The sequence below is a fragment of the Dioscorea cayenensis genome, chromosome 14, assembly GCF_009730915.1.
Source record: "Dioscorea cayenensis subsp. rotundata cultivar TDr96_F1 chromosome 14, TDr96_F1_v2_PseudoChromosome.rev07_lg8_w22 25.fasta, whole genome shotgun sequence".
Lineage (NCBI taxonomy): Eukaryota > Viridiplantae > Streptophyta > Magnoliopsida > Dioscoreales > Dioscoreaceae > Dioscorea > Dioscorea cayenensis.
In genome coordinates, this window is record NC_052484.1 from 8,041,214 (window position 1) to 8,057,383 (window position 16,170).

At 39.6% G+C, this 16,170-nt stretch overlaps 1 non-coding gene across 1 annotated transcript; it reads left to right on the forward strand.

The window, feature by feature from the left end:
* The first annotated feature begins 909 nt into the window (after nt 1-909).
* On the forward strand, nt 910-1,015 carry LOC120276555. Its single transcript, XR_005541272.1, has one exon. It is a non-coding gene; the product is annotated as a small nucleolar RNA R71 (small nucleolar RNA).
* The last annotated feature ends 15,155 nt before the right edge of the window (nt 1,016-16,170 follow it).

Here is a 16,170-nt window from a genome sequence, read left to right on the forward strand (position 1 = left end):
GAAGTTAGTATTAGTAGCCCTATTCCTTGTGGATTCAACTACCTGACTTGCCAGGTATTTTATTACTTCGACACCCATTCACTTGCGGTACACATATGCATATTCAGACGTATCACCTACCCTCAACTTTATGATCATTTCTCAAAGTGATCAGCTTCACATGTTTTCTCGCATTGGTTTCGGTGTTGCTGGGTAAACTCCCTTGAGATTTCTCCGATAGATACTTCGTAATTTGCCCTACTTGATTTTCTAGATTATGCAATGAAGCGGTGTGGTTGCGAAGTGTAGCTTCAACCGACTGAAATCTTGTATCTGACAATTGAACAAATCTAGTTAAAGCTTTCTCTAGATCGATCATCCGGGTCTCCAAGCCTGAAACTCGATTCTTCATGTTCATGGCTTATTGTTCTTGGAAACCAGGTGGTGCCATGGCCTTTTGTTTCCCTTGGTTATTCTAAAAAAAAGTTGGGATGGCTTCTCCACCCTTGGTTGTAGGTGTTGCTATAAGGATTACCTTGTCCCCTTCCCGAATTACCCACAAAGTCTACTTGTTCGGTTGGGGCTAAAGTAGCAATCAAAATAGGACAATAAGATGGCATATGTGAACCCCCACAACCAGCACAACTTATGATTGCGATTACCCTTGGTGAAGTCAATGTATCTAATTTCTTGGTTAATGCCTCTACTTGGGCTGCCAAGGATGTAACCGCATCAATTTCATGGAGTCTGGCCACTTTCTTCCTTTCTCTTGCATTCCATTGGTAGCTATTCAAACCCATTTCTTCAATCAATTGCCGAGCTTCTTCGGGAGTCTTGTTCCCCATTGTACCTCTTGCGGTGGCATCTAGAAGTTGTTTGTTGCTTGAGCTCAACCAGTTATAAAATGTATTTATGATCATCCACTCTGGGGACCCATGTTGTGGACACTTCCGCAAAAGGTCCTTGAATCGTTCCCAAGTCTCAAACAAAGTTTCAAGTTCTATCTGAAAAAATGAAGATTTTTCATTATGAAGCTTTGCCGATTTTCCTGGAGGGAAGTACTTTGCAAGGAAAGCTTCAACAATTTCGTTACATGTTAAGATGGAAGCTCTTGGCAATGAATGAAGCCACTGTTTGGCCCTTTCTTTCAAAGAGAATGGGAAAGCCCTCAAGAGAATTGCATCATCGAAAACCCCATTGATTTTCAACATGTCACACACTTCAAGGAAGTTCTCGATATGATTGTTTTGGTCTTCATCAGCTAACCCATTAAATTGTGTAGATTGTTGAACCATCTGAATAAAGGCCACCTTCAACTCAAAATTCTGGGCTACTACTGGTGGCCTCACAATACTTGATTGTGTCCCATGAATAGTAGGTCTAACAAAATCTGAAAGAGTTCTTCGTTGGCCCTCTTGTTCAGCCATGTTTTCAGATACTTCACTATCTATCTTAGCTGAATGATTATGCTCTTGCAAAGGTTCTTTACCCCTTCTACGAAGTGTTCGTTCAAGTTTAGGATCTCCTTCAACCAATTTCGAAGGGTTTCCTCAGGTCATAACCTGGAGTTGCAACTAAAGAAAAAAAAACAAATCAGAACGATGGAAGAATAAGAAAATGTGAATTAGAATGAATGATAGATAGATAAAATACCAAAGTGCAAAGTATTTCTAAAATACCTATTCCTCGGCAACGACGCCAAAAACTTGACACTCCCCTTGTGTGTGACCCACATGTTTACGGGTTTGTCAAAATAATAAATCCCAGGTGAGTGGGGTATCGTATCCACAGGGAATAGTGAATACAAACACAACGATTGCTACTTAATTAAGTGAAGGTGAAACAATAATGGTGTGGATAAAATCAACCATTATGTGAATGAGACTAAAAAAAATAAGAAAGAGAAGCACGATAAAATGAGAGGAAAGGCAATCGATAGAAAGTGGGGCACTCAGACATTGCTCCCCCTAGGGTTATTGATTCAAGTGCAAGACTAACTATTATGTCTCCTTACTAATGCTTAATAAGTCGTGGGAATCCTAAAATACACGGTCCCAAACCTAAGGTTAACTGTGACTAACTCTACACTATATCCCAGTGAGAAATCGCTCAGTCTCAACACCTCACACTGTACAAAGTTGCAAGAAGTTCTAGGGACTCCAAGTGATAAACCCTATTCCTATATGTAGATCTAACCCTTTGGTCCAGGTGAAAGACCCCTAGTCATGATTAAGCCCCAGATACTAAGGATTACTTCAAAACTTCACTATGTTGCTCGTGTAACTAAGCCCCAGCGGAGTTTCTCTCTTAGCACTTCACTCTATTGTGACCGCAAAGAACTCTAGGAAATAGAGTTAGGATAAATCACACCGGAGGGGAAAGGGGACATTCTCCTACCTCTCGACTCACCCTCTCGACCATCTCTAATCTTGCTTTGTCTAAATCTCATGGTGTGTCACTCACTCACAAAGATTACCAATGTATACCCTCAACCCTAGTGTCACTCTAATTGAGAAATCATTCAACAAGCATTCAATATTGGAACTTAATTAAAGATATCAATTAAGGAAAACATAATAAAAGATCAATGAAACAATAGCATCCTACGGTTTACAAGTCCAAGTACCCACTAGGGGGTTTAGCTCTCCATGGAGTAAGATACAATCAATAATGAAATCGAAAGTAAAAACATATAATCCATAAGAAAAACCGCCTTGGTATTCATGTCGATGGTTTTGTGGAGTAGGTGCACCTCATCGGATTGGTGGCGACGAAAGCTCCCCAAGAACTATCTTCCAAGAGAAACATTGTGTTGAAGCCGTAGAACCACTCCAAAAGCCTTGCCAAAGCCCATCTAAACCCTAGCTACAAGCCTCTCAAACGATGGAGAAAAGATGGAAAGAAGGATTCTGAAATTGGGCTGAATCACGGCTTTATATAGGGGTGGAATCAGGAATCCACACGAGCGTGTGAAATTTCGACACGCCCGTGTGGATCTGCAAAAAGTCTGTTTTTGAATCCACACTTTTTATTGAGGCAACACAAATGGGCACACATCTATGCTGTAGATTGCGTTGCATCTACAAGTAAAGGCACATTTGACGGGAATCTTGCTAGCCTTTCAGAAGTTGGAACACATGAGTGTGACTGCCTTTGTGCCCCTCCAATTTACATATTCCATCGAGCATAATTGAGGTTGGCACACACTCATATGTCTTCAGGCATAACTTGCATTTTCTCATGTGTCCACTTCAAGATTCCATCAAGATAATGCATTTGCAATCTACTTTGGCTCATTTCTTCTCTATTTGGCTCCACAACCCTATATGTGGGAGAGAACACAAAAGCACATATTAGCGATAAAACCTGATAAAAGTAATGTTCATCGTAAAAGAAGAATACTTCATATTCTTAGTACACAAGCACTTATCAGTAGTGCATAGAGGCTCTAGATAGATCCTCACCTCGATGCCTACCAAGTAGCCACTAAAGGGGGGTATGAGGCAGTTGATGAGGCGTCAGACGATGAGTCTGACAGTGAGTCATCCTTACCATTAGCCACTGCATCTGTAGGATCTTCGATAGTAGCAGCTCACCATTGATGCAGGTTAAAGATACATGAGTTACGAGGTGCCGTGATTTAGCTACAAGAGGGTCAACAGACTATCCTGGCTACCTAGGCATGATTTTAGGCTGACTCGGCAGTGCCTTGGACCTTCTATCCCACTTGGTCCCTCCTCCAGCTCTAGTTCCTTTGACTTCGACTTGACCTTCATCACGGCATCCACCGACAAACTCTGCACCCTTAGACGCTGCTGAACATAAGTTCTCTTATTTTTATTTTGTTTTTCATTTTCAAATTTTGTATTTAGTATTTTGGCAAGGGTTGACACTGCTTATTTTGTATCTGTTTTGAGACCTTTATTGGATTTTGTTTTTTGTTTTTGTTATTTTGATTTTTTTGAGCTTTAACATCTTCCATGTACTTCGTAGGATTTATTTGCAACACCCAACATCCTCAATTACAAGGGGATGCTCACTCGGTTATTTCTTGACCTTAAGTGACCCCCACTGCTAGGGTACAACAATGTCTTAATTAAGTGCGAGGATGGGTCTAAGCTTCATTGTCAATTCTTTTACATGCCAAGTATGATTTATGATGGTGAATTTGTAATGTAGTGAGAGTTTTTTGTAATGTAGTGAGAGTTTCTTAGTGTTATAGTGGACACATGCGAGTTTGCTCCATTTCGAGTTTTATTTTTTTTAGTGTGCACTCTATTCTTGACTATTCACTTAATTATAGCACACAACTTCTCTATTATAACAACTTAGACCATTATTGGGCTTCATTTAGTTTTGTTAATTTTATTTCATGTGGTTGAATGGTGAAATTTTTTTACAAATTTGAAATAATTTGTTTTTAAAAAAAAAAGAGAAGAAGAGTTGAGATATGGAAAGAGCTACTCCTATTGGAAGTGTGAAGCTACTCTCGATAAGTCAGATACCATGTATGACCTAATGAGAGAAAGATCTACCTCTTTCGGTGAGTGAAAGATAACATATTTTAGGTAAAAGATGTGAAAAGATCTACCTCTCTTAAGTGTGAAAGCCGCTCAATGAGCGCTCGTATGAAAAGGCTACCTTAAGAGTTGTGTGAAGCTACCACCTTCAAAATAAGAACATATTTGTGAATTTTTATGTTTTGAAGTACTCAAGGTCAAAATAAGTGAAATAGAGAGTTATACCACACATATGATGATAATCTTGAATAGAGTGTTCACTGTTTTTGGAACTTGAAGTTTTTAGCATTCTTGTATTGTTGATACCCAAACTACTTATGAAACTCCACAATTCTTGAACACCCGAAGTCTTACATTTTCTCCACTTGGTTTGTAATGTTTTATTTTTACTTGAGGACAAGCAAAAGCTTACGTATAGGGGAATTTGATGAGCGTATAGTATTCATGTAGTTTATAACATTTTGTATACTTATTAGGCATATATTGGAACCATATTGTGAAATTCGATGCTAAATCTAGTGTATATTACATTCTCAGCATAAGGGTAGCACTTCAAGATGAGAGAGAGAGAGAGAGAGAGAGAGAGAGAGAGAGAGCCAAAATAAGCATTCCAGACCTTAAACGTAGGAGTTAAAACTCTCTTGGCATCATTTAAATTAGAACAAGGCAAACTAGGTGGCTTACGGGCGGCTTACAGCCAACCTTACAATTGTAAGTAAATTCAAGAGAACCTTGTGGGCATGCTTATGGCCGTAAGGGGGATTTAGAGCCAAATAAGAGGATCTTATGGGCATGGCTTACGCTCGTAAGAATGCTCATAAGAACCATCCAGATGAATTTATAACCACAATATACTCCCATAAGGTCTGTCATAAGAAACAACACAGAAGACCTTACGGTCCACTGTCTCCTCCTATTATTTGTATTCTTGAAAGCCTTACAGATGAGAAACAACACAACTGGACATAATAAAAATAGACAACCTTACAAATGCTTGCCATCCTTTAATGGAGGGCTAATTTGTAAATGTTTGGGTATAGTTAAACTCTAGGGTTTATTTCATTGCCATTAGTTTTTGGATATTTTATGCTTTAGTTGTTTTATTAATTGCAATCATCTCTATTTGAATCTAATTGCGTATTTTATTGAATGATTGCTATCGTGGTAGAATTCAAGAGGTAAATCAGTTGCCAAGCCCACTAGGATTATTAAGGTCAGTGGGGTTACAACATTAGTAGCCCAGGTGGAGGTATTGAACAGAAAGATTGACAGTTCGTCTACTCAAAAAATCATCTATAGTCATGGTTTGTGATACTTGTGGGGGAAGACACGCTCCCTCAGATTGTTCCATAATAGGGGCAGTGCATAGACCCATAGGACAAATGGATTTCATCGGTAGTGCCCTCGAGACAGCAAGGGAATCCCCAAAGTGGCACGTATAACCCTGGATACCAGAATTACCCCAATTTCTCTTGTGGAAGTCAAGCACAACAGTAAAAATCTCTGGTCGGGTTTTCTCCTCATCAATAGACTAATAAGAGACTCGCATTAGTGGAGGTGCTTATTTAGTTTATTCAGAGTACGGATATCAAGTTCCAATAATTAGACAATAGATTTCAGGGCATAGAGGCAATGTTGAGAAACCAACATGCTTTCCTTCAGAATTTGGAAAACCAAGTGGGATATATTACCAAATTATTGTCTAAACGACCTCAAGGAAGTCTACTGAGTAACACTAAAGCCAACCCCCATGAGCATCTCAAAACAATCACTCTTTAGAGTGGTAAAGAGTTGGGGACGGGTAGTGAGAAGGTGATGAAGAAAGAAAAAGAGCCAAGAATTGAATTCATTGAGAGTTCCACAAGGGAAAGCACACCTACTCCAAGTGTTAAGAAGAGAATGCCACCACTAGTGAAGGAGTACGTTCCCTACCTTCCCTATTCATCAAGGATGAAGAATGATCATATGGATAAACAATTCAAGAGATTTCTAGAATTGTTGAAGCAATTTTACATCACTGTACCATTTGTGGGAGCCTTATTCCAAATGCCAAAGTTCGGCCTTGCTTCAAAAACGACTGAGGAAGCAAAAAGATCTAAGGAGTTTTACTATTCCTTGTAACAATGGTGATTTGATTATTGAAAAAGCCTTAGCAGATTTAGGTGCTAGCATTAATGTAATGCCATGCATCATGTTTAGGAAATAGGGATTATGTGACTTTAAACCAACTAGGATGACATTGCAACTAGCAAACCGCTCCATTAGACATCCTAGAGGAATTATAGAAGACATTTTGGTTCAGGTCAACAAGTTTATTTTTCAGGTAGATTTTGTAATTCTAGATGTAGACGAGGATGTTGAAGTGCCAATTATACTTGGTATGCCATTTCTAGCCACCTCCCAAGCCCTTATTGATGTTAGTAACGGTAAATTGACACTTAGGGTTAGGGATGAGGAAGTGATTTTTTCTTTATCTAATGCAATGAAACATCTCTCTACTTTTAATGATACATGATATTACATTGATGTAACTGACTCACTTATGGATGAATGTGTGCAGGAGACGTTGCATAAAGAGCCTTTCAAGGAGTCCTTGGATGGCCCTCACATTTAAGAGATCACCTCATTGCTCACACCTACCATTATTGAGGAGAGTACGCGAAAGAAGCAATGGTGAGAGGTCACTTCCCCCAAGAAAAGTATAGAGAAAACCTTAGCCTAAGGAGGGGTTGAGTGAGTCCACTATATTCATAAATCCCTATTTTCTCGGATCTCATACTTGAGCATTATTTTGGAGACATTAGGTTTGGTTATCAGGAGTGTATTTACTTTGAACCTCCATGACTTGTGCGTTTCAGGTATGTCAAGCTCATAATGTTAAATAAGCACTTCTTGGGAGGCAACCCAAGCAAGTTTTCTGTATTTTGTTAAGTTTGAGTCATTGGTAGTAGTTGTTTAGTGTTGTTTAGGTTTGAAATAAACTGCTCAGCTTGTGGTAATTTTTGTGTGTTGGTTGGATGTTCGTAACCATAGACACCCATTTTTTTGCTTCCCAGGTCATATATGTATTTGAGCTTTTACCTGTAGGAAATAGGGAAAACTCTGCTCAAATTTTTCAGGACTCTTACAGGCTAATTATGCTAGTAAGCACAGCTGTAAACCTCATACAGAGAGCTTAATGGGCCTCTTATGCCCTTAAGCAACCTCTCAAGGGGATTTCAGAAAGCCTTACAAGTGTACTTATGGTCCGTAAGTCCTAGAGAGTACAGTTTAGAGTTTTTTATAGGTCACTTATGCTAGTAAGTGAGGCTGTAAAGGTCACCCAGAGCACCTTATGGCTATATCTTAAACCCTTACATCCCACAACTGTCCGGGGATTTCAGCGTAAGTTCCTTATGGGTATCTTATGCCCGTAAGGCCAACAGTAAGAGTAAAACAGAGGACCTTATGGACTACAGTGCTAAGCCTCTTATAGTTGTAACCTAGGTTGTAAAGGAGATGTACCCTTGCGGGGTAGGCTTACAGCTGTAATACCCTCGTAACTGTTTATTCAGAGACACGTACGGTCATGGCTTATGCCCGTAAGCCGCTCATAAGCACCTAGGGTTTAAGCAACATCGGTGACCTTTGATCTTCATTCATGATTGATTTTCACCGGATTCTTGGTTGCCGGTGCTCGTCTCTCCTCCTATTCTCTTCCCTTGGTGTTCTTCTTCTATTTTTGAGTGTTTTCAAGCAGGATTTGCTCAATTTTTTTGCTTTTTATTTGCCGGTTTTCTCATTTTCTCTTTGCCTCAAAGGTAATCTTCATTTTTCATGATGTTTTAGTGGATTGTTTGATCTTTATGCATGCAAATGAATGTTTATTACTTAGCATTGCTTGAATGTAATTTTGGAATCAAATTTTATAAATTTTTGAGCTCCTTTTTATAGGAGGGGTGACACACCTCTTGCATGCGTGTACCACAAGTGCACGGTTGTAGAAGTAATAAAGTATCCAACGTGTCTGGTAGTTGAATCCAAAGGGAGCATAAGTATTAGTAATAACTACTTCTAAGTTATCTAGTCAGAATTAAGAATACGATGAATTGAACTTAATTACAAGAAATATGAATGTCACAAGCAAACAAGGAAGGTTAAAAATAAGGGAAGTCTTAATCAATATAAATGAGTTACCCAAGAAATGCTCCCCTAGGATTTGACATTAAGTGCAAGATTCACAAAGTGTTTCTAAACCGAGTTAATCAAGTCAAGAAAATCTAAGAATAACTGGTCCCTGTCTCCAGATCACCGATACTAGTCCCCTACGAGGTCCCAGTGGAGAAATCACTCAATCTCAACACCTCACATCACATATGACCGCAATAGGCTTTAGGGATATTTAAGAGTACACCCGATTCCTAAGTTACACGACCCTTTTCTGTGTTAACTGCAAGTGCACGGGTTTGTCAAAGTAATAATACCCCGGTGAGAGGGTAGTCGAATCCTTAGGAATAGTGCTTAGAAACACAAAGATTGCTATTTAACTAGAATGAAAATGAGTCGATGGTGATGTGAAAACAAATCAATTCAAGTAAAAATAAGAAAAGAAGAAAGAGGTGCAAATAAAAGATAGGCGAGGCAATCGACAATAAATGGGCACCCGAACATTGCTCACCCTAGGACTATTGCTTTAATTGCAAAACCAATCATTATACTTCGTAACTGATGTTTAACGAGTCGTGGAGATCCTTAAACACATAATCCCAAAACTTAAGGTCAACCGTGACTAACCCTACACTATTCCCTGGTGGAGAAATCTCTCAGTTTCGAAACCTCACACTTTGCTAGGTTGCTTTAGAATCTAGGGATTCCAAGTAATAAACCTTATTTCCTAATATAGATCTAACCCTTTGGTCTAGGCGAAAGATCCCTAGTCACAATTAAGCCCCAGATACTAAAGATTACTTTAACGCTTCACTCTGTTGCTTACGCAACTAAGCCCCAGTGGAGTTCATCTCTTAGCACCTTACTCTATTGTAACCGCAAAGAAATCTTGGAACGTGGAGGTAGGATAAATCACACCGGAGGTGAAAGGGAATGTTCCGCTACCTCTTGACTCACCCTCTCAACCTTCTCCAATCTAGCATTGTCTAACCCTCATAGTGTGTCGCTCATCCATAAGGATTACTAATATTGATTCTCAACCCTAGTGTCACTCTAAGGTAAAATCAACTCAACAAGCATTCAAGATTGGAACTCAATTAAAAACATCAATTAAGGAAAGCATAATAAAAGGTCAAAGAAACAATATCATCCTAGGGTTTACAAGTCCAAGTACACACTAAGGGTTTAGCTCTCCATGGAGCAAAATACAATCAACAATGAAGTCAAAAGTAAAGAGATACAATCCATGAATAAAACCTCCTTGGTGTTTGTGTCGATGGTCTTGAGGAGTGGCCGAGTCTTCTTCAAAGATCCCCTTGTCAAGCCTAGGGCACACCTCGCCTGATCAGTGCTGATAAAAGCTCCCACAATAAATCTCTTCTAAAGGAAACGTAGTGTCGAAGGCCATGAATTCTAGCCAAAGTCTCTCCAAACCATAGCCGCTGGAGAAAGATAGGCCAAAAGATGGGGAAACGATTTTAAAATCAGGCTGAAATCGCGACTTAAATAGGGCTGGAATCGGGCATCCACACGGCCGTGTGGAATTTTCACACGCCCATGTGAATTTGCAAAAATTCAGTTTTTAGCGGCCTGTGAATAGTAACTGCTGCAGTAGTTTGCTACAGTAACTTGCTACAATGCCTGCTACGGTACCTGCCAAAAAACACTCCTAAATCCACACTCTTTATCAAGGTAACATAAACGAGCACACGTCTATGCCGTAGATCGCATTGCATCTTCAAATAAAGCACATTTGACAAAAATCTTGCTAGCCTTGCACAAGTTAGAACACATGAGTGTGACTGCCTTTATGCCCCTCCAATTTTCATATTCCATCGAGCATAATGGAGGTTGGTACACACTCATATATCTTTGGGCACAACTTGTGTCTTCTTGTGTGTTCACTTCAAGATTCCATCAACATAATGCATTCTTAATCTACTTTGGCTTCTTTCTTCTCTATTTGTCTCCACAACCCCATATGCGCAAAAGAATACAAAAACACATGTATTAGAGATAAAATTTGATAAAATTAATGCTAATCATAAGAAAAGAATACTTCATATTACTAATACACAAGCATTTATCACTAAGGATAGACCTAACCCTACTTCTAGGTGAAAGGTCCCTAACCCCCTGAAGGTCCCCACGGAAAAATCTCTCAATCTCAACACCTCACACCAAATATGGTTGCATAAAGCCTAGGGAATATGGAGATAGAACATGCTAATCAGAAGAGAAATGGGACACTCCACTATCTCATGACTCACTCTCTCAACCCTCTTCAATCTTGAAGTTCTAGCCAGAATAGAGACCTCTGTCTCACCAAAGAAAACAAATCATGCATACCAATCAACCATAAGATCAATAAGGCAAGCAAGTAATAAGAAAGAAAGATAGAAACTCATTTAAACTCAGATTTAATAGAAAACAAAAATTAAATCAATACAAAAATAAAATCCTAGGGTTCACATGCCTAAATACCTACTAGGGCTTAGCCCACCATGGGCAAATTTCAAATCAAATAATGCAATGTAAATCAATGAAAACCATGGAATAAAACCCCCTTAAATTCGTGATGATGGCCTTGATGGGTCGTTCGACATCTTGAAGGATTCCTCTCCGAAGATAGATTACCGATGGCTTCCTCAATACTATGACGAAAAAAGAATTTATCAAAGTTGGTGAAGAACGCCCCCCAAATTCACAAAGACCTCATCTCCAAAGCCTAGCCGTTTTCTTTCAAAAGCTGTGAAAAAGTCTCCAAAGAATAGAGCAAAATGACTATTTAATCATGAAAACCCGTGTCTCCACACGCCCGTGTGGACTGTAGAAGTGCCCACACGACTGCATGGAATTTTCACGAGGTTGAGTGAACAGTCTTTTGCTATAGTATTGCTACATTGATTTGTTGCATTGTTTTGCTACATTACTTTGCGTGAAAAAGGCTTCAAAACTCTTCTCTTGAGGCCACATTGGTAGGTTATAAGGCTTCTTTTAATCTACACATCATTGGGAAGGCTCTTGAAGTCTTCACACAAGTCGGGACATGGGAATATGGTTGTCTTTGTGCCCTTCCAACTCACAATCTAACTTGAATTATCTTGGAAGTTAGCACACACCCTCATTTTTATGAGCTCTGCTTGTATCTTGATCCTTATGTTGCACAGAAACTCGAAAAAATACCTTCATAACCTATCTTTGCTTCCTTTTCTTCTCTCAAGGCCTTCACAACCCTATTTGCACAAAGGAACACCAAATACAATTTATGAGACATAAAACATGAAAAATTTGAAGTTCAATGCATGTAAAACATATAAAGAAATATATTTACTCAAGCACTTTTCAAACTCACCCACACTTAAGCATTTGCTTGCCCTCAAGCAAAACTAAACATTGAATTCAAGGAAAGAAAAGAGAAGTGCTTGGCCTTAGGTTCACAAAAATATTACAAGAATAAAATTCTAAAATCATGGAGATAGTCAAACACTAGATGAAACACTCAATACTCTAGCAACCAATCCAATCAAAAAGAAAGAAGTAAAATCTGAAAGCGTGTGTGTGTGAAGAACTCAACTTATGTCAATACCATTTCCACTACTCAAAGTTCTTATTGCAAAAGAGCTTATTTATATACAAAACGAATAGGTAGTAGCTTTACACATCCTGTAAGATAGACCTTTCTTGGATGGCCATCCGAGTGGCTTTCATACTTTTAAGGTGGTACCTCTTTCTACCTAAAGTGGGAGCTTTCACACATCCCATGAGATAGCTCTTTCTTTCATTAGGGCATAACAAGTATCTGACTTATGAGAGTAGCTACATACAACACAAGTGGTAGCTCTATCCACCCCCTATGTACACACAAAAACTGAATTTCTGATTTTTTTTCCCTGATTTTCTTATTTTTTTTTTCAGATTTAAACTAACACTATGGAGTCCCACATATATTGACCTATAATTTTCATAGGTTTAATGAGTGAAAAAAGTGCGCGAAGTAGCAATCGGACAAAAATTTCAAGAAGATTGGACAAAAACTAGAGCATGATAAAGCCTAGTGTTTACAACCTCCAAAAAAACTAAGATTTAAACTCTTAACTGTAAGGTGAACCTTCATTTGCAATAAGAGCATGCTCATGAAAAACACAAGTAAAAGACATCTATTTTTTGAACCCTCCCCCACACTTAAGATGTACATTGCCCTAAATATACGCATATAAGCACAATAAAAATATCGTCAATAAAAGAAAAATGTGTGTGGGAACGCAATTGAAACAATACTCCCCAGAACTCCTTATTGATTGTTTGGTGAAGTCTAACTCATGGGTGTGTTGTGTTCAATAGGATGTGAAGATCACTTGGCCATGTGACCATGTCACACAGCCATGTACATGACTAAACCATCATCAACATCACTATCAAGGACATCTGCATGGATACAAGGGATTCGGTGAAGCTCAACAAAAATAGAAAAGTTGCACGAGTTCATATAGATAAAGCCAATAAACCACAACTTGCACAAACAAAATAAAGCATGAATATAACTCTCAGAAGATGAAAGCTTTATGAGTACACAAGTCCAAAAGATAAAATAATGATGATAGAAATAAAAGCATAAGGAAATAAAGAGAAGTCTAATGAGTGGGACGCCTCAAGCTTCGGCGTCCTGTGCTGGTGCTACTAGCAAGTTAGAGGCGATGTCCTTATCCAAAGACTGCTGAATGTGATCAAGGTACTCCAGAATCCATGCTTAGTTCTCGAGGATAGTGGCCATAGCCGCCTCAAGTCTAGCCAGACGATCATGAACTCGAGTAGAAGAGGGAACCAGAATAGATGATGCTTCCTGTGTTGTTGTAGCTTCCTCTATGTCCATCAGCTCTTCCTTAGGTGGTGCGTTTATATCTCGATCAGGCATCTCATCATCTTTCCTAGACTCCTCGGAAGATAGCTCCACTAGTGCGTATCCACCTGTGCCAGTCCGTCTCACAATACCCATCAGTGAAAGAGTAACTAATCCCAAAGATGCAGGGGTACCGATCTTCTCCTCCCATAGAATAGCGTTAAGGAAACCCATCTTTAAGAGGAGTCACAAGATGGGTGGTCAAGCGAAGAGTGCCCCTATCCATAAATACTTACTCTGGAAGTGAAGATAGTTAGCCACAACATACCCAAGAGGAAGGGGCTATCTTTGAGTCATGGAATGGAGATAGAGAAGATCCAACCAGCTAAGTGAGCCAGTACTATTACCAAGCCTTGCTAGCGACCTGCTAAGAACAACATGGATATACTTGTGGGCTGGTTGTGAGAGCCAAGAGGCCTTTGATTGGCTAGGAGCAAACTAATAATCATCACACAAGTCTGGAAATATACTGCTCGGAGTTAGACCAGTAGGATAGTCAGTGGGAAGCTGTGCATACTCTTCCGTGCCAATGTAATCTCTATCATATAATCCCAACAAGACTGAAAACTGAGTTAAAGACATACCATTGGACTGACTAAGGGCTCAGAAATGAATCGTATTCTTCTTGTTGAAATCGGTGCGTGAATGATCAAAGGAGAACAAGGCAAGGACCTCAATTGTAATATCTCACCGGACTGAATCATGAATAATAAGAAGTCGACTCTAACCCCCCACATCAACAAGCTCTCGAACAACATCAGTAAGTCCAATCTCCCGAAGTATGTCCCAATGAATGTATCATATTTGTCCAAACATCAACTTTGGGAGATGCCCGAATCTTTGTTATTGTTCGGGGTCATTAAATTCCACTTCTGGTGGTGGGGTTGGTTCCCAATCTTGGAAAAAGCATTTTTGAGAGACCTTCTTGGTCCTTGGTGCCATACCTGCAAGCTAAACATCAAGGGAAGTCAGTTTAGCATCCATTGGTGAAGTGTAGGAATCCATGCGAGCATGTGGCCCACGCCCTCGTGGCTCGTTGGGGCACTTTCCGGCCTATAGGGGCACATGGGTGAGCCACACGCCCACGTGGATGAGGTTGGGGTACGAAACTGGCCACGTGACCATGTGGCCGGGTTGGAAGGAGTTTCACAGCCCATGCGCCCATGTGGGTGGGCTAGGAGTCTTTGCCAGCCCACGTAGTCGTTTGGAAGCCCGATCATGGCAAAAATGCCATGGTCGGGCCTCAATGTCTCACCAAATGTTTATTACATGCATTCTCAAGTGTTTACAATAAATTTCCATGACAAATAGCACCTAAAAACCATGAAATCCTCATAGATCTAGAAATGGAGCATGGAAAATATGGGAGGAGATGGAGGCTTACTAGCGTGAATCAGAGAAGAAAACTTGGTAAAAAGGCCAGCAAAACACTCCTAAACCTTCAAGAAGCTGAGGAAAAATTGTTTGGAAGTCCAAATGGTTGGACTATTGAAGTTGAGAAATGAGAAGGTGAAGGGTTTGGAGAATGAAAAAGATGAAAAGTGACCCTACATTTCATTATAAGCCACATGGGGATGTGAAAATTCCACACCTCCTCGTGGGTACTTTTACCCATGTGTGTGGAAATTCCCCGCACTCGTGTTGGCTGCAGAATTTCTGTAGACAGTCCTAACACTTGTGAAATCTCCAAATTAGCAGCAATTCCTCGACTATACTCATGAATTACAATCTAAACCAAACCACACACATGAAAAATAATTTAAAACACCAAAAAGTTTCCATGAAAAATTCAACACCAACAAAAACTAACCAATGCACACACTCATGACATTTATTACTGTAGAAATTTAAATCTAAGCTAGAAAACAACTAAAAAACTTGGGATGCCTTCCAAAAAGTGCTTGTTTTACATCACTAAGCTTGATGTACCTGCCCTTACCTCACGGTGGCTCATGGAGATGGAAAATCTCCTTCTTTTCGGCCAGCATCGCTCCTTCCAAGTATGGTTTCAATCTATGCCTATTTACCTTGAATGTTCCTTTCTCCGGATGAGTGATTTCAATAGCACCATATGAAGATACCTGAGTAACTATATAAGGACCTGACTATCTTGACTTCAATTTTCCTAGAAACAACTTCAACCGAGAGTTAAAGAGTAGCACTTGGTCACCCACCTTGAAGTCCTTTTGCAGTTTAATATGCTTGTCGTGCCATTAACGCATTCTTTCCTTATAGATTCTTGCATTTTCATAGGCTCTCAATCTCCACTCATCTAATTCATTCAATTGGAGCTTCCTTTGACCCCTAGGCCACTCAAGGCTGAAATTCATCACATTAATTGCTCAATATGCCTGCGTTTAAGCTCCACTGGTAGATGACATGCCTTTTCATAAACCAAATTGTATGACATAATTACCACCGGTTGGTTACTTCAACTTTCCCACTTGTTTGTGGATGATACAGAGTAGCAAGATGATGATTTACACCATATTTTTCAGAATCTTCTCAAGTTGGGAGTTGCGAAAATGAGTCCCTCTATAACTTATAATTATTCTATGGGTCCCAAAATGAGTGAACAACCGCTTGAGGGATTTTACTACAGTTCTAGTGTCATCTGTGGGGAGA